This window comes from Mauremys mutica, chromosome 10, assembly GCF_020497125.1.
Source record: "Mauremys mutica isolate MM-2020 ecotype Southern chromosome 10, ASM2049712v1, whole genome shotgun sequence".
Taxonomy (NCBI): domain Eukaryota; kingdom Metazoa; phylum Chordata; order Testudines; family Geoemydidae; genus Mauremys; species Mauremys mutica.
Window position 1 is genome coordinate 13,910,006 of NC_059081.1, and position 27,631 is coordinate 13,937,636.

Consider the following 27,631-nt stretch of genomic DNA (forward strand, 5'->3'; position numbering starts at 1 on the left):
TCTGCACCGAGAGAACCAACTATAACATGTGTATCCCAAGCAAGCAGAAAGAAAACAAAAAATAAAATTTATCTGATTGGAAATGCTGCGAAGTTTTAGTTCAGGCCTCTCTCTAGTGTAGGTGCAAACATAAGCATCAAGAATTACATGAATTGAAGCTGGAAATCTGAATGAATGTCAGTGTATATGTACATGGAGGTGCTTCTCCAAATAGTTTAATGTCATAGACAGTATATAAACCTATTTATGGCATGTGCTTAGCTGAACCTATTCCATCTTTTTTGGAGTTCATCTAAATAGTATGCAAACTAACTAGCTTACACTCATTTCTTGAATGTACCACACCTATTTTTGCTGCTAACTTCTCTTACTCAAGACTTGTCATGAGACTCTGGAGATTTTATCTTTTGGGCCATTATTGTTAGGTGCCTTCCTGACTACAAATTTAGGTGCCTATTCCGTGATATTTATGTTCTTTATTATCCCTGTTTAGCTCCCAAGACAGAATTTGGTCTCGTGAATCAAAAAGCATACGATGTTTCTGAGATACAAAGAATCATCGATGTTCAAATTAAACTTCCAGCAAGTTCAATGAGAAGTTGATGAAATTAAAAGCTACTCTCTCTATGGATGATGATGAAGAATTCAATATCTTAAAAGAAGCTATATGAGGCTACAAGCAGCCATATGGTTTGACAGACATCTCTCAGGGATGGGCTAGGTCTACTTAATCCTACCTCAGTGTAAGGGATGGACTAGATGACCTCTTAAGATCCCTACATTCCTATGATTCTATGGAGCTCAATCCAGTGCAATAGACTTTAATGAGAGTTGGATCAAGCCCATTCAGTTGAAGATCTGGACAAACAGAAGTAAAGAAATAACCTTCAGCCATATGGAAATACAGAGGAGGAGGAATTCAAAGAAAAAAGCATGAGCGTGAACTTATTTTTCAGGGAATGCCGATTCATTTCTTGAATCTGGAAGATATGGATAATCAAGAGTTGGCCACAGTGCTATTGTCTACCTAGTGAAATGTTATCAGTGTTATTAAAAACAGAAAATACTCAGGAAAGCACCTGAGAAATTAAATCGAGGGCAAAATTCTGCTATCACAAGTGAATCTGCACTGACTCCTTTGGGTTAGACCTGCTGTTTTAGAATAATGAACTTTTAAAGTTCTAAGTCCTGATTTTACAAGGACAGTCCCAGTTTTTCATACATTGAACTGGGTTCTTGACAGCTTCTGATTTTCTAGAACTGTCCCAGTTTCATTTAGTTAATCAAAACATTTTTTTTACAGCGACAAAATGTCTGTTCAGATGTATTGCCTACAACAATATACAATGTTTTAATCACACCTTTGTTTCACTCATCACCATTGTGTTTTGGGCTAGCCATTGCTCAAGACCAAAGCTTGGGAGAACATGTCAAGTGTTAACGTTCCAATGAGTCAGTGACACAGTGTTGTCAGTGCAACCTCCCCAGGTCAGTGCAACCTCGGAGCCTTCAGAGTGGGGTTGGAGAGGAATAAGGTGGGTGCCCAGAAGAGATCCATTTGTCTCTTGCCTCCCTCCTTTTTACGACTGCCAGAAGTAGAGAGAGAGGGGAAGTGAGAGGCAGAGGGGTACAAGGACAAGTACCTTTCTTTGATCTGATCCTCTGATCCAGGCAAAGCAGATCAGAGACTATGAAGCACCCGAGTATTTCATGACCATAAAAACCTTGCCACAAAAGTGTCCTCGTTTTTTTTTATTTTGGAAATATGCTCATTTGATGCACACTGCACGGCACCTGCCTGAGCAGAAAGAGCCAGTGCACAAGTACAGAGGGAGGGGTGATACTTTCCACTGTCACCTTCTCTTACAAGCCTCCAGGCAGAAGGGATATTGTGACAACATCCCCACTGGCAAATTTCCTGCCGCCAGGGAAGACACATCGCTTGCCTATTTCAGCTAAAGCAGCATTTTGCAACAGCCTCTTAGTCTGGTTAGTTGCTCTGCCCTCCCTCCTCTGAGTCATAGATTAGGAGCTGTGCTGTTTATGACACTATGGGTCTGACTGATCATCTGTTTGCAGGGTTCCAATTCCAGGGAGGAATTGCTCCCACTGGGCCAAATTGGCATGTAGCCTGGTGGGTATTTTTGCCTTGCTCACAGCCACCTCGTAGCACAGTTGGGTTAGAAACAATAAGATTTGAGGTTGAAATAATGCTGTTATGATTGCTGACTTGTCAAAGCTTGCGATCAGTGTCCAGTGTGGGTAAAGGCTAAAAGGGCCGGCTCCCATGTAAATGAGATCCAGGAGTGCACTGTTTGACCCTGCACTCATGTTGGGGAGGAGCTTGAAGACTTTGCGGGCTGAGGTTGCCCCCACCCAGCCTTGTGGCCTCTGTCACTCCATCCCCCTTATGCGGGGGAGGCAGGAGGGAAGAAGTTTCACAACTGAACTGAGTCCATGGGGTAGACCAGGGAGGGTCTACCCTGAGTTATCGTGAGGTTCACGATAAAAGCCCTGCAACTCACTCTGGAACCAAAGAAATGTTTAGTATCTGAGAGCTGAGGCAGGCAATGTAGTACCCCTTCCCAAGGTACAGTAGAACCTCAGAGTTACAAACACCTCATGAATGGAAGTTGTTCATAACTCTCAACAAAATGTTATGGTGGTTCTTTCAAAAGTTTACAATTGAACTTTGGCTTAATACAGCTTTGCCACTTTACTATGCAGAAGAAAAATGCTGCTTTTAATCATCTTAATTTAAATGAAACAAGCACAAAAACAGTTTTCTTACCTTGTCTAATCTTTTTAAAAAAAACGTTCCTTTTTTTTAAAAAATACTTTACGTTTAAGGCAGTACTTTACTGTATTTGCTTCCTCCCCACCCCCGCTGCTACCTGATTGCATATTTTCTGTTCCAAATGAGGTGTGTGATGGACCAGTCAGTTCGTAATTTTGGTGTTAATAACTCTGAGGTTCTACTGTATAATTAATATAGCTGCAGCCTGCTTTTTAAACTCATCCAAAAATAAACCAAACCTAAAATATTCTATATTCCAAGTGAACAGTCCTGAAAAAGTAGAAACAACCAGTATGTGCAGATTTATACATGGGGGAAGGGGGAGTTAGTCATGAAATAATTTGACATGCTGCTGTAATCAAAACAGCAGGACCTGAAACCAATAAGGTGAAAGATCCTGAAGAAATGGGCATCTTTTAAAAAAGTACTTATTGGGCCTAGAATATGCTCCCTTTATAAGCAAGGACTATTCTGTTGCTATTTAAACCATCCAAAAGGCAGAAAACTTGTTTTAATGGAATGTAATCTATTCATTTTTAAAAGATGCACAGCAGATATCACACCTGGCTGAATGGCAGCAACCAATCTATAAAGGATATAATGAAAATCTCATCAGGTTCAAGGGAAGGGGAATAAGGGAAGTATTGTTGTGCATGTGGTATGCAACCCTGCTTACTTGGCAGTCAGGTACTAAAACATAATTAACTACAGGTTCTTTGAGCATTTTATATTATTTTGTTTTTAATATGTTTGGCTTTTATGTTGTAACTGTATTTTTTTGAGCGAGAAAGTGCTGTGTGTGTGTGTGTGTTCGCACGCCTGTGTATATGTATCTGTCTGTCTCTCGAGATTCTTTTTAAAACATTCTGAAAGAAAAAGGGCCCCATAATGGTGAACATGTATCAGCAACTATTCCAGGAGGCATTAAGGTCTATTGTTTCAGCAATGTCATCCTCAGTTAAAGGATTTGACCAGTTGGATTCAAAATCAGATTGAAGGTAAAATTTCCTAAGTGATTTAGGAACCTAAGTCCCATGTTCACATTGACTTAGGCACTTAGGAGCCTGAGTCTCATTGAAAGTCAATGGGACTAAAGGTATATCTACACAGCAAAAGTTGTGCACCAGCTAGTCTACCTGAGCTAGGTTGAATCCAGCTAACATAGGCAACAATAGCAGTGAAGAACACATAGATTCCAGGGTGGGCGAGCGAGCCAAGTACGTACACGGGGTTTGTGTTGGGTTGTGCTGCCTGCTCTGACACTCATGTTGTCTTCACTTGTTATGCAAGCTAGCTGGATTCAAGCTAGCTTGGGTAGGCTAGCCCGTGCATGGCTTTTGCTATGAAGACACACCCTTAGGTTCCCATGAGCCTAAGCCACTTTTGGAAATGGGACTCAGGCATTTTTGAAAATTTTACTCATAGTTACAAATAAAATCCCTAATCTAGAAAGGGAAGTTGAAAGAGCAGAAGATGCTTTTAAAACAGTAAGAGAAGATTGAGTCCTCTTTAGCATAGAAGAGATATTGATGTCAATGGTATGGAGATTAAAAGGAAAAGATATGATGCTAATGTGCATCTGGATCTGAACTAGCTCAGAACTTGACAAAGTTCACATTTTGAATTTGTTTTAGACCAGATGTCTGGATATAAATTAGGATCCCAACTCTCCCAAGCTCCAGGTGCTTGAATCAGGAATACCTCTGTGTCTTAATTAGAATGTTCTCATCCCTCTTTCCTTGGCACTTAGAGCAGGGACGGGAAACTTTAAGATAGTGGTTTTTGTGTCCGTTGACTATCACCATTTGGCAGGCTGGGAAGTATGACATCTCATAGACTCATAGACTTAAGGTCAGAAGGAACCATTATGATCATCTAGTCTGACCTCCTGCACAACGCAGGCCACAGAATCTCACCCACCCATTCCTGTAACAAACCCCTAACCTATGTCTGAGTTACTGAAGTCCTCAAATCGTGGTTTAAAGACCTCAAGGTGCAGGGAATCCTCCAACAAGTGACCCGTGCCCCATGCCGCAGAGCAAGGCGAAAAACCTCCAGGGCCTCTGCCAATCTTCCCTGGAGGAAAATCCCTTCCCGACTCCAAATATGGCAATCAGTTAAACCCTGAGCATGTGGGCAAGACTCGCCAGCCAGCACCCAGGAAAGAATTCTCTGTAGTAACTCAGATCCCACCCCATCTAACATCCCATCACAGACCATTGGGCATATTTACCTGCTAATAATCAAAGATCAATTAATTGCCTCGGGGGAGGTAGTGAAGTAGGATGGATTGGGTCCTACCCCCAGGGGCTCAGGTCCTGTTCCCAGGGGCTCAGAGGCCCCAGGGTTAGGGGGGCATGGTTTGAGGATCAAATCCATCCTGCACTCACTCTCCAGTGGCAACTCCTGTCCAACAGGGCTGAGCCTGTCTCCCTGCTCCATCCTGTTGACTCTTGCCACGGCATCATGTGATGTGTGCATCCATGCACAGATGGCCCCACTCACCCACATGTGACACCCTGCCCAGCCCCTTCCTGTGCCACCACATTTTCTGTCCCAAACTGGGCTGTGGTGGACCAAATACTATGATCTGGTGGATCAGATGCAGCCCCCAGGCTGCCAGTTGTCGATCTTTGACTTATACCTTTATTGTCTTCCTCTTTGCCTTTACTCCATTCCATTCCCTGTTGCGGTTATATTCTCCTCTTGCTATCTCCCTTTTACTTTCTGTCACCGTGCCTCAACTGAGAATACCAAATTAAGGACAAAATGCTGAGAAATAGGGGAGACACTCCCCACCCCCCAAAACGTTACCTATCTCTGGTAACTGTTGTTCTTTGAGATGCGTTCCTCATGTCCATTCCAATAGGTGTGTATGCGCAATGTGTGCATGATTGTCGGAAGGTTTTTTCCCTAGCGATACCCGTCAGGTTGGCTGTGGAGCCCCCTGGAGTGGCCCTTTCATGACAGTGTATATGGGTCTCTTCTGACCCGCTGCCTGCTCAGTTCCTTCTTGCAGGAATACTCCAACACAGGGGAGGCCAGTAGGATTTGGAATGGACATGAGCAACACATCTCGAAGAACAACAGTTACGAGAGGTAGGTACTGTAACCATTTTTTCTTCTCTGATTGCTCATGTGCATTCTTATAGGAGACTCCCAAGCAGTTTCCCCGGAGGAGCGGTCGGCGTTCACCTGGTTGCTGAATGCAGGACTGCCCTGGCAAAGGCTGCATCATCCGTCGCCTGTTGGGTGATGGCGTAGTGCGATGTGAAGGTGTGGATGGAAGACCATGTTGCTGCCTTGCATATGTCCTAAACAGGGACCTGCGCAAGGAATGCTGTGGATGAAGCCTGCGCTCTTGTGGAGTATGCCGTCAATGGTGGGGCTGGAATCTTAGCTAGGTCGTAACACATTCTGATGCAGGATGCGATCCACAACAAAATGTGCTGGGACGAGATGGGAAGCCCCTTCATTCTCTCTGTGATTGCAATATAGAGCTGTGGTGATGTAAGAAACAGCTTTGTGTGCGCAATGTAAAAGGCTAGGGCACATCCAGGGAATGGAGCATTCGCTCTCTGTTACTGGCATGTGGCTTAGGGAAGAACACAGGTAAAAATATGTCCTGGTTCACATGAAACTGGGAGACTAACTTTGATAGAAATGCAGGATGAGGGCGTAGCTTCACCTTGTCTTTATAAAAGACCATAGAGGGAGGCTCAGGAGTCAGCGTTCTGAGATCGGAGACCCTTCTGGTGGAGGTTATGGCCACCAGAAAAGCCACCTTCGAGGAAAGGTAGGACAGAGGGCAGGTCACCATGGGCTCAAAAGGCCACCTTCCAGGAAAGATAGGACAGAGGGCAGGTCTCATGAGCATGGACAAGACCAGGCTGAGGTCCCACTCAGGGACGGGCTGCCGCATCTGGAGATAAAGTCTGTCCAAGCCCTTGAGAAACCAGACCACCATGGGATTCCCAAAGACTGATTTACCCACTGCACCCAGGTGGAAGGCTGAAATGGTGGCCAGGTACACTTTGATAGATGATATTGCCAACTCTTGCTGCTTCAGGTACAATAGGTAGTCCAAAACAAGGGGAATTGACACTTGCTGCGGAGGGCTGCCCTTCTGCTGAGACCAGATAGAAAACCGCTTCCACTTCACCAGGGTATGTGGCACGAATGGAGGGTTTCCTACTTCCCAGCAGAACTTCTCTGAGTGCAAACACTGGAGCTCTAGCGAACTCAACCATGGGGTGTTGTAGACGGCTATGGTCCTGTGTGATGAGGGCTGGGCACACAGGAAGGGCTACTGGTCTGTCCTCTGATAGATTCAACAGCATGGTGAACCAGTGCTAGCAGGGCCATGCTGGTGCTATGAGGATCAATGAATCCCTTTCCTGGTGAGTCTTGAGGAGGACTTTGTGTATGACAGAGAAGGGCAGGAATGCATATAGCAGGTGACCTGTTCATGAAGGGTGAAAAGCATCTGCGATGGAGCCTGGGCTGTGGTTCGGAAAGGAGCAGAACCGTTGGCACTTCCTGTTGCTCCACATCGTGAACAGGTCTATGGGGGGGAAGACTCATCTTTGGAAAATTGAAAGAACGATATCCACCTTGAGGGACCGTTCGTGACCGTGGAACGAGCGGCTGAAGTGATCGGCTAGCTCGTTTTGTGCCCCCAGAAGGTGGGACACCTCTAGGTGTATTCAGTGGGTGATGCAAAAGTCCCACAGCCCAAGGACTTCCTGGCACAGGAGAGAGGAGCGAGCACCACCCTGTTTGTTTATATAGAACATCACTGTGGTGTTGTCCATCAGCACCTACACACACGTGCCCCGAAGGCGGGCCTGGAACATTTGGCATGCCAGACAAACCGCCCTCAGCTCCCTTACATTGATGTGTAGTGATAGTTCTGCCTGGGACCATTAACCTTGGGTTCTGATATTGCCCAGATGCACTTCCCAACCCACTGACAAGGTGTCTGTGACCAGCGATAGCGTAGGTTGCGGATTGACAAAGGGTACTCCTGCACTTTTGGCTGTAGTCACCAGAGAAGAGACCCAAGAATGTGAAGGGGGAGGGTAACTATTCTGTCCAGTGGGTCCCTGCTGGACCTGTACATCTGTGCCAACCATGTCTGGAGGGGCTGAAGACGCAATCTGGCGTGCTGGACCACATATGTGCAAGCCACCATATGCCCCAGCAGTTTCACGCAATTTCTGGCCGACATTGTGGGGAACTGACGGAGGTTCTCGATAATGTCCCTGAGAACTTGGAAGCGTGGCTCAGGTAGGAATGCCCTGGCTTGTGTGGAGTCCAAGAGAGCCCCTACAAATTCTATTCTCTGCATCAGTGTTAGTGTGGATTTGGGCACGTTCACTATGAGGCCCAGCCTGAGGTAGGTGGCATGAGCCAGAGTCACATGTTCTGCAACCTGTGCTTGCGACTTCGCCTTGATGAGCCAGATGTCCATGTACCGGAAAACTTGCACCTGACGTTTGCGGAGGAAGGCTACTGTGACCGCCATACACTTCGTGAATACCTGGGGGGCTGCCGAGAGCCCAAACAGGAGCACTATGAACTGGTAGTGCTGGTCACTGACCACAAAGCAAAAAAAACGTCTGTGGGCCGGGATAATGGAGATATGAAAGTAAGCATCTTTCAAGTTGAGGGTGGCGTACCAGTTCCTCGGATCCAGGGAAGGAATGATGGAAGCCACCAGGGAGACCATGCAAAACTTTGCTTTCATACAACTGCAAAATTCTTGGTTCAGGCTTGTAGCAGTGATGAAATAAACTGCTGGCTTGTTAAATCTCTGGTTGATTCCAAATCATTGGAAGGTCCTCAGTCCCTTGGTTAGAATGCTCCCATTAGTATAAGTTCATAGTCCAGAGATTTGAGCAGGAAAGAGGCAAAATGATGTTTCCAGAACCTTTTATAGCTTCTCTCAAGTGAAGGAAAACCCGTTGTTCTCCCGTGGAAAATTACAGGTGACAAGATGGTGTTTGGAGTCAGGTGGGCAAGTCATATGTCCATGCATGATTTCACTTAGTCATAGCAGGAAAGTCCATTAAGAGTAGGTGGGCATCTTCCATTGTGAGTTAAATGTTTTTTAATGGGTGATTCAACTTAAATATTTCCTTCACAATGTACTGGCTAAACACCTTGTGAATGCTACCCAGAAGCAAACATTTGAAATACAGGTATAGAGCTAATACTCATAACTTCAGATAAAAAAAAGATACATGCATACAAATAGCATAATCATATTCAGCAAATCGTAACCTTTCCATAGACACCTTACTTGACATTGTACAAGATTTGTTGCAATTATATAACAGTGGCAGCAACAATGATCTACATGGTCATATTTTATCAGATAACATCACAATTTCTTTCCCTATTTGGATCAGATGCCAGGATTCTTTAGTGACTTACAGGCAATACAAAGCTTTGGGATAAATAAATGTCCCTAGCTGCAGTGCAATATTTATCTGGTGCATATCTTGATTAGTTCATTTCACTGGGTGATGAAATAAGATGTTATTGTATAATTTATTACAGGGTGGACAAGACGACACACTCAACTATCAGGCTGCCAATATTCATACAAATGAAATCCACATTTTGGCCTAAAAATCTGAAATGGAGATAAACACAAGTTTCCATACTCATACGTCTCTAAGTAAGTTCTAAAAATCAATACAAAAAGAGAACTTCATATTATACAGGCAAATAATTGTTTCAAATCCCGTCTTGTGAAAATACTCTTTTCTATTTTGCTTTCTGGAACTGTTTCAGGGTTTTCCCAATGCAGTTTTAATCCATGAAGTAGAAAAATACAGACTATTTAGTGCTGAAGAAACAAAATTCTCAAAGCAAGCAGCAGTGGTGATTTTAGATCATTTTAAAAACAGATTCATTTGGATTTGTAGAGGGAATTCAATGCTTTTTGACAATTTAAGTTCCTTTTAGCATAACCATCCATTTTTTCCCAGCACAGCAGCAATGGTTCATGCAGGACACCGCATACTGTATAGAAAACAAAATAAAGTGACACAAAAGGTCCCCAAACTGGGCAACCCTTATATTGGTGAGTCGGTGAGCTCTTACTCATGTAAGCAGTCCCATTGAAGTTACAGCTAAATTGGCCAGACCTATTGATGATTAATACCTTTTGATTTCCACTTTGCAGGTTGTGTCTGCATTTCAGACTACTGGCAAGTTCAGGAGCAGCACAGTGGCTCATAAACAGACTTGTAAACGTGTGCACCAATTTAAAAAAAAAATAGCGACATCGATTCATTCCTTGCATATGCAGTCCTTATGTTTGTGTTAAACTGAACTGCAGGATGGAAGATGAGCATGAAAGGAAATAATTATCAGTTATCTGCATAAAATCTGCAACAAATTACCTATAAAACTATAACTATCCAAACAGGATGGCATTTACTTTATAGGTTCATGACTTCCTCTCTTTAAAGTTTGCTAAGAAGAAAGTAATTACAGTTCTCTTTTGATTGATTAAACACGACATAAATGCTAATATGAAAATAACTTCTGTCCTTCGTTACCCAAGCCTCTGCTTAAAAGCAATTGTGAAGATAACAGATATAATCTCATCAGTGCTGCCATTTTTAATTTATATGCCACAAATTTAATTTCTGTGTCTTTTTTCTCCAATGGAGAAGGCATATTCTATCTTTCATGTTTTAAATTTTGGGTACAGAAGTCAGATGATATTACAACCATAAATCCCCTATTATTTTGTTGTTATATGTCTGGAAATGTATGTGCCCCCAGTGGGATTAATACTGCTGCTTTATACACAAAAGTAACTGTGTTAATTTCAGTGGGATTCTTGAATCAGGATTTGGCCCATTGTAAAACAGAGAAACACCTGTTAAGTTTAGTTTGAAAGTATTACACATACTGTACTATCATACTGGTCATATCTTGCTTCCACTGAAGCTTTTGGGGGCCTTTGCCACCTACAGAATAAGACTGACAAAACGCTTGGGGTCAAATTCTCTATGAAGTTGCAAATCCACAAAATAACTTCAGTGGAGTCACTATGGATTCACACTGGTTCAAATGAGAGCAGAATTTGAACTTTCTGTTGCCTGATCCTGGGGCTCCCATATATTAAGTTGGTCCCCAGAATAATTTTAGAGCAACCTGAAGGCTGCTGGAAGTTGTGTTGATGGTTTATGGCCTCAGCAGACCACTGCAGCAGCAAAGAAATGCTGGGGCAAAGGGATGCCTGCCTCCTAGTCCTTCTGTGGCCATTCTCTTACCAGGGGCCACAGTGGTTCAACACTAGCCGAGGACCTTTCTGCACAGGGAAGATCCTCCTGGGGCCAGACCTTCAACTTTTAGGGCAGGTTTGTACCAGTGGCGCTCTGGAACGCTGCTTTAATGCAGCAGAGTACCAGAGCCATAAACTTAAAGGCTGGGAGGAACACTGTAGGTCACCCTGCAAAAGTATAAGTGCTACCCTTAGGGTTACATTCTAGGGTACGGCTGGTCTGCAGAGAGTGCAGGACAGTAGCCTGTATGTGCAATGAAAATTTACAGTTCACCTTTGCACACCCCTTATTGCTGTATAAGCTGCCTGTGCTGATTGCAGACACCCCTAATAGGGTGATCAGCGGCCAGTGACTGGCATGACAAGCCCCCTTCTCCCTGCTATGCTGGCAGCAGAAGAAAAGAGGCATAAGAGTCCGTGTGCCACAGAAGGCTCACTCTGACACTGGGTAACTTTCCCCAAGTGGATTAGGCAGTGTTTAGGGTCAGGTTACACTGGCAGTATAAGTACAAAGTAGCCACCCTGAAAAATCTAGCCCTAAATATTAAATCCAATTTCAATTGAGATGAGGTAGTGAAAGTATCCTGCTAATTTCCTTAGGTAGACTGTTCTAATACCAGATGGGCCTCTCTGGTGTTTTTCCCCTCTCTGTCATACTGTAACCCCTGTCTTGATGCCTTTAACCACTCTAAATAATTTCTCTCTTATTTCATTATCCCCACCACAATGTTATTTATAGACTGGCCATGTCCCCTCTTTGCCACCTCTTGTAAGAGATACATATCCAGTTCAGTAAATTCTGTACATCTCTCCTCACAGGACAGTCCCTTAACTTTTGAATCACCCTTTTGTGTCCCGCTAGCTTTATCAATGCCGTTTCTATATTGTAGTGACCAAAACAGAGTGCAACATACTCAGGCTGAATAAAAATGCTCTCTTGTCTTATAAGATTCCGAAAAATACATCCTCAAATAGATTTTCTTTCCTCACACTGCATTACACTGCATGCTTATGTTAACTCTGCTGGACTGCATTCATCCCTGTGGTAACTCCAGTGACGTCTACGGAGTTAGACTAAGGAGAATTTGAAAGAATTCTTTCCTGGCATTACTGCTCTTTATTCAGTTGTCTCCTGCTGAATATTAATATTTCTCCACAGTTTATTACCTGCATTTACAGACCCATGCTGACTCCAATCCCCAATATTCAATTTTCTAAATTCTTTATGGCCTTCTGACATTTCCATCTGTGCTCTACCACCCTAGCTCCTCTTAACATGGCATAATTTAATTGATGAGGGAAATATTTACTTTGCCTTCTAAAGATTTTAAAATGCTACTGACCCCAATTAGAACAGGTGCAGCAAACAGAGCTGTAAACGGAGGGATGTGAGTGGAAGTTCTGTTGGAGGAGAAGGAAGGAACACTCCTTAGGGGCAGTGAGTGAGTTTTTTTTGTGGGCGTTGTGTGTTTTTTTCTGTTGTGTGGGTTCTTTTTTTCCCCCTTGTTCAGTTTGTAGAGGATGGTAGGGGGCAGTGTGCTGTGAGAGAAGCGGAGCCCTGATTAGGGGGAGGGGCTTCCCAGAGTAGGGGGCCTATAAAGGCAGCCGAACGGTCAGCAAACAGAGCTGTAAACAGTGGCATTTGAGGGGCAGTTTGGGGGTGGGGGGCTGGTGTTATGGGTTTGTTTTTTCTTGCCCCTTGGCAGGAATTTAGGTGGGAAGACTATGACAGCTACAGAAGCAACAGAGATTGAGCTCAGTGGTTTGAGCATTGGCCTGATAAACCAAGAGTTGTGAGTTCAGTCCTTGAGGGGGTCACTTCAGGATCTGAGGCAAAATCAGTACTTGGTCCTGCCAGTGAAGGCAGAGGGCTGGACTCGATGACCTTTCAGGGTCTCTTCCAGCTCAGATAGGTATATCTCCATGGAAGAGACAATGAAGATGACCGGACGTGGAAGCTGTGGGATGTACATGATCCTAGATCCTGAAAAGAGCTGTGTTTGTATGAAGTGATGCTCAACAGAGCTGATGGAAGAGAAGATCCAAGGCTTGTAGATGCAGGTGAATCTATAGCCGAGTTTCAAAAGGGGTTCAAGCAGATGATGGCTCAAAGGCAAGAGGAAGCTGAAGGGAAAAGCCAAGACTTGCAGATGCAAGCTGGACTGAAGAACTCAGAAGGGAGACTGCTGGGTAAGGAAAGTGGTCGGGGGAGCATGTGACTTACAAGAACCAGGCAGTGGAAAAGACTGGCTAGTGAAGGAGAAATAGAGCTCAGGAACAGGCTTTCTGAGTTGGAAAATGAAGAAGGGGCACAGCAAGGAAGAAGACAAGAGCAACTGGTTCTCTAAGAAGAGGGGAAGAGCCAATGGAGATACCCAGAGTTCAGAGCCCCAGGAGGATACAGGATGACTTACAGAAGATTGCAAGGGAGAATAAGACAAGCCAGCTAGAAAGAACAGAAGGAAGGCCGGAAAAATAACACCATCACCAGGAAAAGGCAGGTCTACATGATTAGGGACTCCCTGTAAACCTATCACCAGAGTTAATCGAAAGAACAGAAGGGTATACTATCTTTGGGAGCGAAGATATGAGATATGGACCTCAGGCTGAAGAGGATCCTAATGGGAGCAGAAAAGAATCCACTGAATATCGTTCATGTGGGAACAAATGACAACTAGATTCTCACTGAAACTCATCAAGCACGCTGAGGGGAGATAGGATAGCTCTCTATAAATACATCAGAGGGATAAATACCAGTGACAGAGAGGAATTATTTAAGTTAAGCACCAATGTTGACAGAAGAACAAATAGCTATAAACTGGCCTACATCCAGACCCCCATCCCACCAAGCCCCATTCCCCCACTGCTGAGACCCCCCCACCCAGATCCCTCCGCTGAGCCCCAACCACTTCCACGTAGAAGTCCCTGCAGAGTCTCATTGCACCTGCACCTGGAACCTCCCCAATGAGCCTCTGTGCATCCAGATCCCCCCACACCTAGAGCCTCCCATTGAGCTGCCTGCACCCAGATTGTCCCACCCAGAATCTTCTCACACCACATTCAGATCCCCCCCACACGTAGCCCCTCCACACTTGGATCCTGCTTGGTTGAGCCTGCCTGCCCCACACCTGGTGCTCCTCGCGCAGAGGAGCAGGGCCCCAGGCCTAGGCCTTGTGCTGTGTCAGAGTAGGGTGCAGCCTCACCACTGAGTCCATGTCCCGATGGTGGGGGGACTGCAGGATGATCTCCTACCTTTGTGCAGCCAGTGGCCTGTGCTCCCCACTGCCATGCTGGAGCCTCTGAATTTATTTATTGACAAATAAAGCTTGCAGAATTTAATTTTTTTTAAAATACCATGCACAGAATTTTTAATTTTTTGGCGCAGAATGCCCTCAGGAGTAAACTGATTGCCATATTTGGGGTCGGGAAGGAATTTACCCCCCGAGTCAGATTGGCCGAGATCCTGGAGGTTTTTCGCCTTCCTCTGCAACATGGGGCACGGATCACTTGCAGATTTAAACTAGTGTAAATGGTGAATTCTCTGTAACTTGAAGTCTTTACACCATAATTTGAGGACTTCAGTAATTCATCCAAAGGCTAGGGGGCTATTTCAGGAATGAGTGAGGTTCTCTGGCCTGCAATATGCTGGAGATTAGACTAGATGATCACGATGGTCCTTTCTGACCTTAAAGTCTACGAGTCTGAATCTAAGATTCTTCCCTCTAGTCTCATTACTAAAAAGGGAGACCAAGGCTGGCAGTAGAGCTACATAGGACTGTATTTGGTTAATACTACAAGTTGATTCCATGTCTATTAAATCTTTCTTAGTTAAAAATTTCCAGCAATATAACCGCAAACCTATTAAAATAATTACATCTCCAATCAAGCTGCATTATTCTCAATTTAATGTAGCAATCTACTGACCAAAAGGAAAGCAGGATGTTTAAATGCTTTCAACTAAAGGAATCTTTTTGATGCATCTTCTTGCTATTTACATGTTCTTTAATCTTCCACGACTATAAAATAGAATTTGCTATATTGATAGTATAATAGAAAAATAGGACCAAATCCTTCACTTGTATAAATTGGTGTAGCAATGGTGATGTCATTGGCACTATACCAATTTACACCAGCTGAGGATCTGGTCCATAATAGTTAATGGTAGTAGATGATTGATGACTTACTTCTGTTAATGAAGTCTGGTTACAGAATGCAATAGTAAGTAATTAGCTTCCATGCAATGTATGAGAGTATGATGATTGCAAAGTACTGCACATCTGGGGTAAAAAAAAAAAAAGACAAAGACAGAATAAAATTTTAGAGAGATATAAAAATTTAATTTGCCCTGAAACTAATAATAGCTTTGCAACTTAATTTTTTTTTGCATGACTTCAAATACCTAAGAAGAATTTAAAAAATAAAATAAAAATCAAGTACTGTAGAATTTCTAAGACTTGCTGGGCATCTCGGATTCCTTCAGGAAACAAATTCTAAACCAAAGTTTATTTTGTTTTTATATAGAGGTGCTGATGGTTAAGGTAATAAAGGTAGATGGTTAAACTGTCCAACATATTCTCTGTATTTAGCATGATGCCTTCCAGGCATGGCTCCTCTCTGTTTTGACAGAGCCATAGCTGTTCCCTAAATACATAGTAGGCAGCCTTCAGTCTTGAGAGATCATGGGTATGCACCCCTGAGAGGTAAAGAATTTACTTAGTTGGTTTTATGGCAGCCATGAACGTGGCTGAAGGAGACCCACTCGAAAGAAACAATATCTGCTGCATTGGTCACATTTAAAGGTGATGTTTTGATCTTTTGTGAGCTCTTTTTGCCTCTGCTAAGCTGGACTGCTTCCTCTTGTATTTCCAGAGACCTTTGTTAAGCTCTTGTTTCCAAAGACTGCAGTCTTGAGTATGATCTTCCCATTTGTCCACATCCATGTTCATTTCTTTGAGGTCTCGCTTGCACACATCCTTGAAACACAATTTTGGGCATCCTTTGGGTCTTTATCCAGATGTCAATTCGCTGTAGAGGATGTCCTTTGGGATGCACCCATCATTCATTCAGCACCCATGCCAAAGCTGGCGGAGGCGTCTCTATTTGAGGAGTGTTTGCTGGGCATGCTGGCCCATTTGAGCACCTCCGTGTTGGTGACTCTGTCCCTCTAGGAGATTCCAAAGATTTGAGGAATGAAAGCCATTATACTCTCATCTGGAAAAGAGGCCCAAGGTCTATGTCTCACTCCCATACAAAAGTGTGCTGATAACATATGCATGATACACACAGATCTTTGTGTGTTCCGTCAGTTTGTTGTTTTGCCATACCCTCTTGTTCAGTCTAGACATTGTTGTGGTGGCTTTTCCAGTACGGATGTTGAATTCTGTTTCACGTGAAAGGCTGACTGCAATAGTGGACCCCAGGTATGTGAACTCATTCACCACTTCAAGTTCATAGTTGCTGATCTTGATGGAACGTGCTTCCTCAACTTCTTGACACATTATGTTAGGCTTTTTTAGGCTTATATTAAGCCTGAAGTCTTGGCAGGCTTTGGAAAAACTGTCCATTAGGCTGTGAAGATGAGCTTCTGTGTGGGTTGTCACTGCTGCATCATCAGCAAAGAGGAGGCGTTAGATAAGGTCCTCCCGAATCTTGGTTTTAGATCTGAGTCTTGCAAGATTGAACAGCTTTTTATCAGATCTTGTGTGCAAGTAGATTCCCTTAGTTGAGGAACCAAAAGCTTGTTTCAGTAGCAGGGAGAAGAAGATTCCAAACAGAGTTGGGGCAAGTACACAACCTTGCTTAACTCTGCTATGAATCTGTAAAGCCTCTGACACTGAGCTGTCATATTGGACTGTGCCGTACATGTTTTCATGGCAGGATCAAATCATGCTTAAGAGCTTGGGGTGGGACATCCAATCTTTTCTAGAAGTGTGAATAGTCCACTTCTACCTGACAAAGTCAAAAGCCTTTGTGAGATCAATGAAGGCTATGTAAATTGGCTTTTTTTGTTCTCTGCATTTCTCTTGTAGTTGTCTCAGCGAGAAGATCATGTCGATAGTAGACATTTCATCTCTGAAGCCACACTGTGGTTTAGGATAGATTCTGTCTGCACAGACAGAAGTCTGTTCAGGACAACTTGGGCAAAGGCTTTTCCCATAATACTAAGAAGGGAAATGCCATGATAGTTGTTACAGTCGCTTCTGTCACACTTGTTTTTATAGAGAGTGATGATGTTGGCATCTCTCATTTCTTGTGGTACTTTATCTTCTTTTCAGCACAGGCAGAGCAACTCATGAAGATGTTGCAGTAGAATAGATTTTTCACATTTTATGACCTTGGACGGTATGCAGTCTTTTCTGTGGGCCTTTCCATTGGGGAGGCCATCTATGACAAGGCTAAACTCCTTGATAGTTGATTCATCATCAAGTTGGTTCATAACAGGCAGGCTTTCAATGGCATTGATGGCTGCGTCCCTAACAACATTTTCATGAGAATAAAGCTCAGAGTAGTGTTCTACTCAGTGATCCATCTGCTTGGTCCGGTCGTTGATGGTTTCCCCTGTTGTTGATTTCAATGGGGCTGTCTTCTTTGAAGTTGGACCCAAGGCTTTCCTGATCCCATCATACATGTTTCTGATGTTGCCTGCATTAGCTGCTACTTGGATGCTTTCACATAAGAACAGCCAATAGCCATTGGTGCAGCATTGAGCAGTTTGTTGTACTTTGGTTCTTGACACTCTCAATGCTTGTAAGGTTTTTTCATTTGGGTCTCTCTTGTAGTTGGTTTGGGCTGTGTGTTTGGCCTCTATGACTGGTGTCAACACACTGGAATATGCGTCAAACCAGTCATTGGTCTTGTTTTCCTTTTCCCCAAAGACTGACAGAGCTGCATTGAAGATTGTGTTCTTCAGTTGCTCCCACTACAGTTGGGCATTTGTAGCACAATCACTGGTGTCAAGGACTCGTTATAGTATGTTCTTGTACTGCTGTGACTTTTCTTGGTCCGCTGTAGCACTGATGTTAATACGAGGACATCCTTTTACTTTAGATCTGTGTACTTTCTTTGGCTTAAGTCTGACCTTGCTGCATACCAGAGAGTCATCTGTATCGCAATCAACACTTTGATAACTTCAGGTAATGAGGATGCTGTTAAAGTTGGTATGCCTTGTGATGATAAGATCCAGTTGGTGCCAGTGGCCAGATCTGGAATATTTCCAGGACACACTGTGTTGCAGCCTTGGATGGAAAAATGAGTTTGTTACATAGAGGTCATAATAGGAACAAAATTCTAGCAGTCTCTGACCATTTCTGTTCATCTTACCATTTATGTGTTGACCAAGACAGTTGGTCCATGCTTCATGATCAGCTCCCACCCTTGAATTGAAGTCCCCTAGCAGGAAGCATATTAGTGTTTCAGAATCTTGCTGATGGTGGTGTTCAACGGGTCGTAGAACTGGTCTTTGATGTCAGAAGGCGAGGAGAGTGTTGGGGCATACACACTCACAAGGCTGACTGGGCCCTCAGATGTGAACAAGCATAGTGCCAAAATTCTCTTTGAACTATTTGTAGGTGGCTCAATCATCCCCTGAAGTGAGTTCTTGATGGCAAATCCCACTCCATGCTCGTGTTTCTTCTGCGCTTCCCCCCTGCCAGAAAAATGGGTAGTCTTTTTCTCCGAGAGACCCACTTGATGCTAGACGTGTTTCTTGGAAGGATGTAATATCCACATTGAGTTGTCTCAGCTCGTCATTATTCATGGCAGTTTTACATGCATCATTGATCTGTTGAAGGTCTTCAGATAATCCAGTTGTCATGGTGCGAACGTTCCAGCACCCTATCTTTAAGGATGTTTTCTTTCTTTTACTTGATTTGCCTGATGCATTGGTTAAAGTCCACATGTCAAGTTATGAAACTCTAACCCCCAAGCACCCATTGAAGCAGGCAGACTGTAGCTGGCCAACACCCTATTGTCTGGAGGCTGCTCACTTTTATGGCGGGCGGTGGTTGTCCAGTGAGATACGATGTCAGAGAGAGCCCCGGGCGCTCAACTCTACACCAATCAAGTAAGAGCTTAGAACTGGTGACTGCTGCCTCCTGTGCTGTGTGGACTGCTGCCTCCTGTACTGTGTGGAGTACCTCTCCAGGGTGCAAGCCTGGGCAGATGATATGGAGGCCCTGTTACCCATGCATCAGCCCCTCCTCCACTCAGCATCACTGGTACCTGGATCCATTGCAGAAGTTGCTGAAAAGACACTAAAATATGAGTACTTGATGGCCTTTGGGGCTCCACTTCAGATTTTCCGTCTGAGTTTACTCTCATAGCCTTACATTCTCCCAAATTCACCCACAAGGCACTGCGGCTTTTCTGTAAGGGGTTGCTCCCTTAGCCTTACACCCTTCTGGGCTACTCACAAGGCACTGGGTTTGATGAGCTGCAGGGAGTCCCATCTACTCTCATTATGGTAGCAAGCAGTGCCGTCATTATGGGGGAGTGCAGGGCCCGGGACATTTCAACTTCCCCTGCATGAAGCATCAAGCAGATCTGAGATAAAAAGGATCAGGACCCAAGACATTTTTATACAGTTCCAGATCCTCTTTGACAGCTTAGGCGAACAATAGGCAATCATGGAGACTTCGAAGGAGACTACTTCCTAAGCACCACCAGTAATTAGATACATGGATTAACATAGGTCAATTGCCTGTTTCCACCATTTGCAGGTGATTTGCTATATGTTTCAAAGAGAGATGAGTACAGTGATATCACTATGTTTACAGTTAATTTAAATGTTAAGATGTCCTTTTAATCTCTCAATTAACAGAATACAGCATAGACGGGGACTGTTTGATTACACTGTTAAGCTCTAACAATATATATGTAAACATATAAAAACACAAACATTATCTACCAATATGTCCCTAAAGGTTGAATCTGGGTCTATTAGCCTGCAAGCTGCTTAACGCTTTCTGGCCATGCATCACACTTTGTATAAGATTTATTGCCATTATAGAACAGTGGTAGCAACAATGATTTGCATGGTCATACTCTAATCAGATAACGGCACAGCACTGAACACAGTAGTCCATGGTAGGGCATACCATTGATTGTACCAGTATTGTTTTCTCTCCCATTCTTTATGCATTCACTTTGTTATTTCAACCACCGCTGAACTGTGTACAGAGGTTATCATTGTGCTGTTCACCTTGAGGCCCAGGTCTTTTTCCTGAGTGGTTACAGTTAATTTAGAGTGCAACAATGTGTATTAGAAATAAATAATTTGAACTGCTAAGTACTATAATTTTCACTTTCAGCAATTAATTACATGTGCCATCATGCTATCTATTTCTCTCTCTTGGTCTAGTCTCTCACAGGCTCCTTTAGTATTGACTAAAATAAATACTTTGTCATCTACAAATTTTGCTACCAAATTGTTCACCACCTTTTCAGATTGTCGATAAATATATTAAAGACACTTCCTAGTATGGAACCTTGGGATATCCCACTAGCAATGCTGAAAATTGACCAATTATTACCACTCTTTTTAATAGTCTTTTAGCCAGTTTCTAATCCGTGATGGATCTTTGCCTGTCATTCCATAACCACTTTTCTTAATAGTCTCTTGTAACAGTCTCTTGTGAGGGGCTTTGACAATAGTCTTTTGAAAGTCCAAATAAAACATACGAGCAAGTTTTATTTAATCTACTATTTAGTTAAAATGCTCAAAGAAATCTAACAGATTAGGGAGGCATGATTTTCCTTTGCAGGAGCTGTGCTGGCTATACTATATCCATATTAAATTAATATATTTTTAAATTTTCATTTCAATCACACTACTTTGAGTACTGAGAAAAGGCTTAGTGGCTTGTAATTCCCAGGATCACTGGGAGTTCATTTATTAAAGATAGAGCCTGGTCGTCAGGTATAGTGGATTTTAATTAGAGATTGTATATTTGTGTTAGCAACTAAGCCATGTCATTCTTAAACTTCAGTTTCTGACAGCATATCATCTTTATTACTAGAAAAGAGTAGGTATCCACCAGCATCCTATGTGGGGAAGACTGATGCAAAGAAATCATTTAACTTCTCTGCAATGTCTTTATCCTCCTTAATTGCTCCCATTAATCCCTGGTAGTCTAGCAGACACACCAATTCTTTCCCTCGCTTCCTGTGCAATTTATCAAATCATACTCAAAATATTGCTCTAGGTAAGATATTTTTTAGATATAATATGTATTTTTACATTTTTCATGAACAGCACACTACAATTTGGGAGAATTGTTTTGTACTGATGATCCATATGTGACATTCAACCCGTTCCTGAAGCAGAATCACCCAGCTGCAAGTTCTCACCATTTGTACTACCTCAGGCATTATCCTCCCCATTTTACAGATGGAGAAAATGAGGCATGTTTTGTTATAGGTGACTTGCACAAGCAAGTCAGTAAAATACTCAGGAACAGAACCTTGGGTCAAATCTTTGCTGCACTGACACCAATGGCAAAACTCCCATTGGCTTCAATGGGACCAGGATTTCCCACCTATCTCCTGACTCCCAGTCTTGGCTCATGGACAATACTTACTTGAATTATTGTCCATGTTGTCAGATTATGCTATGCAATTCTCAAAGAGAATTCTTTTGGTAATAAGTGGTAGAGAATATTCTCCCCCCGGACCATTATTAAGAATTGTTAGACAGTAGGGGTGGAGGTAGAGACAGGGAAAGAGACTACTCTCTGACTATGGAGTCATAAATTACATGAAGTACATTTCATTATAAAGCACTACCTTTTTTTCTAACCCTTTATGAATTCTCTCCATTCACCCCAGGCGGTTGTAATGTAGACTGACATCTTACTCTCTTCTAAGAGCTATTCACTAGTATTCTCTGTGTACGTGTTGCCTAAGAATACAAACAAGCAAATAAAAACAACACATTGTACCAAGCAAAAGATTCTTTCCTATGAATAAGTAAAATCTAACATAGTGAACGTATGTCAGCGATTCAAAAAGATCAAGCATCATATGTAAAAAAGTAATGGGAGGTATCTAGATGCCAGGTTTGATGCAAAACCGTGATGTGTGTTAAGAAAAATAAGTAATACACATTCTAAGCATTGTTAAGTACTTCTTATGCATAGAGTGACCAGATAGCAGCTGTGAAAAAACAAGACAGGGGGTGGGGGGGATAACAGGCGCCTCTATAAGAAAAAGTCCCAAAAAACAGGACATCTGGTCACCCTCTGCACAATATTCAATATTGTCACAACTTGCACTGTCTGCTTAAGAAATCTGCACTGCTTAAGAAATTGAACTTTTATTTTCCCGAGCAGAAATATTTAATAACGTTCATCTTTTCTCCTTTACTGAAATCAGTCAAACAGTTTAAAGCCAAGCTTCCTCCATTCTCAGTTTTCCTCCTTTAAACAACACAGAAAACTGGCTTTATACCCGTCGGCTACTTGGATTTAACACCAAATTCTTACCTTCCAGAAGGTCAAAGAAAAAAAGAAAGCGTATTCAATTGGACTCATGAAGAAATAGTTTCTATCTTTTAATAGTACCAAACAATCTGCAAATTATTTAAATGAAGACAGCCAATGCTCAAACATCTGCACGCAAAACGTTTAAATGCCAAGTGCAACTTTACTGGCATAAGAAAATAATAAGTGGAGTTCAATTTGTGTCAGCATAGCTCAGGAAAATAAGATATCATGTCTTGCTGTCTGCTTGATGTCAGCTTCTCAGATTCAAACCCTAATGCCTCATCTTAGGCTGTCCTTACTGGAGGCTGCCAAATAGAAAGGTTCAGCCAAAGTTCATGGAGCTACTACAAAATAGCTTCCCCCCCCTCCTTTTTCAATCATTATGAACCTTCTGCTTTATATTGTACACACTTGATTATTCTATCCTTGAAATGTCTATAACTCTATTAGGTTCTTCTTTTCTTTTAACATACTGTAAATTCCTTTCTGTGCTTAGTTCGGTTTATAGCTTACAGCATTAGCCTTTTAAACTTTCACTACATAGATGAAATGAAATCATGCGACTGGCTGGAAGATGAAAATAAAGTAACTGGGACTTGCATTAATATTAGGAAGAAACAAAAAAAAATGTGAATAATTTCCCCTCCTCTTAAACTCCTACTACCTTTTTACTTAAATATTTAGATACAGTAGTAATCAGATCCTGAAACAAATGTAAGCTAGGCCTCTCTTCAGAGACAGGGAACAGCATGTATGGAATGACCCCGTCCCTTTCCAATTTAAAAAAGCTGAAATCCCTAAATTGTAATCTCCTGCAAGAAAGCTCAGTGATACCGTTTTACCAGCTAAGGCATTAGGATAGCCTAGAATGGGCCATTTCAATTATTTCATTTTCTTAAATTGTTTTAAATGACTGCATCTATAATTATGTTGAATGGAAGCTGGAGGAAAAGAATGTACCTTAACGCACATAAGCCAAGTATATTATGAGAATATGTACAATAAGTATTCTGAATTTCCAGCCAGGTAGTAGCAAAACCTGTTTTAATTGGTTTCTGTTAAAGAAACTTCATATAGAATGTGGCATTAAAGCTGTCACATACATACCAACATGAGGAACTGGAAGAAGATATGTCCCTTTTCTGCAGCAGTAACTGAAAATATTTTTGGAAACTTTGATCATGATAGCAGATATGTCGATATAGACGCGCGCACACATGTATGTTAGGTATATACACACACTCTGAGTAAGAAACCTGCTGTTTAATTCCAGGTGATCAGATACAATTACAGCTTAAATAATTTTAAGCAAGTTAACTGATAAGTTATGAAAAATGAATGCCTTAATTTTGTCAGAAAAATGATCAAGGCTAGACATTTTATCTGTTTTTCTGTTTTATGATCCAGTATATTTGAGCAGAAACAAGTTTTTTCAGTTACTTAGGTTAGTTCATTTTTAACTTATCTGGTATCAATTACTGAGACAGATTTGCAATATTCAGTGTCTGTACAGATGAAACACTTTAATACCTTAGATGGCTCATTTCTGGAATCAGCCCAGACTGGCACAATCCACAAACTTTAAAATCCTTTTTACAAAATTCAAAGATGATCAAGATTAAAATTCCCTACTGTGTATTTTGGATCCCCTCCAAAAACATTCAGTCTTTATTCATTATTGGATATTGTCTTGATTAAAATTCCTGTTGGTTAGTTCTATGGTTAAGGAGTAATCTTGTATCTTAGCTTTTGGAATGTATTAATATCATGTGACATGTATGAAGTCCAAATTAATATAGAGAGATCTCTTTCACTAGTCAGCATGAAAAAAGATTTAGAATGTTCAGATTTCAGCAAAACAGTCCAGAAAAATTTATCTTGCACTAACCTTATAACATAGCTACTTCAAATTCTAAGTCAGGAATAGCTCAGGTTTATTCTACTCTCTCAAAGAGTTCTGATTTAATGAAAGGTTTGTGTATCAGAAATATACTGAATATCCCAAATGCATAAAATAATAATCTGTTTCATTCTTCTAGTCCCAAATCAAGAGCTATACTTTCTAAAAAAAACCAGCAATTTTTATAAAGAGACCAAATTCATCTGTGGTGTAATTCCACTGAATAGTTTTGTCCAATTGACATATTATGACTTTAAAAAGAATAAAAGTGTCTTCTGATTCTCATCAGCTATGCACCTATATTTTCTTTGTGCTTCTGAACTCTAAAGCTAAAAACTAAGGGGAGACAAACCTTAGAAAGGGCTTATAACTCAAAATTGTGTGCATATCAGACCTGTTTTCATGCAGAACCATGCAAAAATGCACATAACAGAATATAAAGAAAATGCGAAAGAGCAGAGGTTGCTAGCGTCCCTGAACCACGATTTTAGCACCTAAAACTCAGACTGAAACAAGTAACTTATATGAGATGTTATCTAGAAACTTTTAAAAAGAGCCACAATCTAAGGGTTTGTCTACACTTAAAAGGCTACAGTGGCACAGTTGCAGCGCTTCAGTGTAGACACTACTTATATTGACGGGAGGGATTCTCCCATCAGCATAGGTAATCTACCACCCCGAGAGGCGGTAGCTAGGTCTACAGAAGAATTCTTCCATCAGCCTAGTGCTGTCTACACAGGGACTTAAGTTGGCTTAACTATGCCGCTCAAGGTTGTGCTTAAACAGACCTAATTTTCTAGTGTACACCAGGCCTGATACTCTTACTCACCCTAAGTAGCATCTTACAAGAAGCTGTGATAGTTCTCAGGTATCCCAGGACTGTGAGTCACCTTGTCACTCCCTGATTCCGGCAAGAGCAAGTCTTTCTTGTGGTAGCTGGGTGACAGCTCCCTGGCACCACCACACTGTTAGCCACAAAAGCGCTTGCCTTGAGCTCTGCCAGCAGCCCTAACGTCGCCTTGCAGGTTAACAATAGCACCAAAACTCTGAGTCCCTTTGAATCGTTCCTCTGTGATGTCCAGCCCCTGACACTGGCTATTCACAGAAATTCCAGATCCTCTGCATCCAAAGGTGCAGTGTACCCCAGTTTACCTTAAACCACCGCACACAAACCACACAGTACTTGTGAGCACTTATAGTAAAACAAAAGTAGATTTATTTAAGAAAGAGTAAGTATTTAACTAGAAACAAGAGAGAGTGCTGGAAACAAATGGGTTACAATACAAAATTAAAATAATAAACATGAACCTGACTCTACACTTACCAAGAGTTACCTTTCCTATCCTATAAAGTAATCCCCCCCGCCCCCAAACGTCCAGACCATTGCAGAGTTGGCTCGTTTCTCAAAATGAGGATCCAAATGTTCACTAAACCATCCCTGCTCCACAAAGGGTTTCCCTCAGTTAATGGATACAGAGTGCTTCTCCCTTCCTCTGCGTTTACAGAAAAGAAGCCTTTTGTTTCTATTCACGGTCAGGGTGAACCCCGTCTTCTTGTAAAGATTCTTTTTTTTAACTATAAGTGGGTTTGATTGTTGTTGCCTCTGATGGTTTCCCATTTACAGTCTTAGTATTGCACAAGGCTAAACAACTGAACCTCGCTTTATATCACCAGCCGAACAGGGCGGGTGACTGGCTCCCTTTGCCCAAATCAGCCAACACTGAGACACATTCTTGCCTGGTGACTAATTCGTACTCTAAGGCCCTAATGCATGCTTTCAGAATAAATACATTACTCCTAAAATGTTACCTGTATGTTTGTACAGTTCTATTTATGGACATTTCACAATGACTTGACTAGTTATGAGCTTTCTGTGGTACCTTACCTGTTACTCTTTATGGATAAACATCCTGTAAGGCATGTGTTTGGTGTAGTGAGTTTGTCAGGTCTGAGGTGAGAAACATTTGCAAAGAACAGGGGACCCTTTGCCAAGGGGTCTCTGTGTCACAGTAGCCCATTGACTTCACTGAGATGGTCCATGGAGTAAGGTGTAAATTAGGGTACCAGAATACGGACAGACATTTTAAAGTATAACTTAATCCACAACAACAAGAAACATGCTAGCTGCTGCTAAGAAGCTGTTCTCATATTGCATATTCATTCCTACACAGGAGCATGGAATCATGGGTCACTACCACTCCCAAACAATGCCTTAAAAATTAGGCTAGCTCTAAGAACGTAACCACTCATTTTGTACCCACAGTGGTTTGCCCACAAACACTTGTCGGTACAATGGTTGGCAGTTAGATGCCTTCCTGGTTTGCACTCTCAAACCAGCAGGTACAAACTGGGAAGTCAGTTTCGAGAAGCAGGATCTATGCAACCATTTATTTTTGTCTAGAAAGCCTCATGGCAATATGTACAGCATATGGCAGTCCCGCGAAGGAGGGTCACATAGCTGAGTAATGTAATCTTACCTTGTTTCAGCTGTCCTCATACAGAACAAACACCCATTTGTCAGACTATGAATGTCAAAGTGACTCTTAGAGGCCTGGAATCCTGAAAAACAACAAGCATGCATGTCAAACCCTATGTTTTATCCTGTTTTTCTCCTCCCCTTCTGGGGCTGTGGGCTCAGAGTTGGAGGTTGTCTCCAGTATCTTTACAAGGGATTCCCTAGTAGATCATTTTGAAACCTACTTATCTTATCACAATGCTTCATTTTTTTGCCAGGAGGGCTCTTTTAGGGTGAAAACACCCCCCTCCCCAAAGCTGGAGGCTCTGCATGTGGGACTAATACAGTGTCGAGGGGACAGAATTATCTCAGGATAAAAGTAGGGCAAGGAGTATCTGCATAGCGAGGCTGTGGGTGCTACTACAGCCCATGGATTATAATAATAATTACAGCCACTGCACGAGCAGCAAAGAGTCCTGTGGCACCTTATAGACTAACAGACGTATTGGAGCATGAGCTTTCGTGGGTGAATACCCACTTCGTCGGATGCCACTGCATGGTTTCCAAAGAATGCCAGGGGTCACAGTGCCATCTCTGTGTTCTGGCACTACTTATGGAATGCAACCAGGGTACTGCTGCTGTGCTCTGGGCCTTCTGCAGCTTGGAATGGACCAGCAAATTTTGCCCTGAC

At 42.4% G+C, this 27,631-nt stretch overlaps 1 long non-coding RNA gene across 3 annotated transcripts in view; it reads right to left on the reverse strand.

Moving 5' to 3' along the window:
• The window catches only part of LOC123378288, a 156,493-nt gene that overhangs the window by 63,612 nt on the left and 65,250 nt on the right, over positions 1-27,631 (reverse strand). For all 3 annotated transcript variants that reach the window (XR_006582544.1, XR_006582543.1, XR_006582542.1), the window contains exon 2: positions 26,963-27,044. This is a non-coding gene — a long non-coding RNA (uncharacterized LOC123378288). The remainder of the gene's footprint in view (positions 1-26,962; positions 27,045-27,631) is intronic.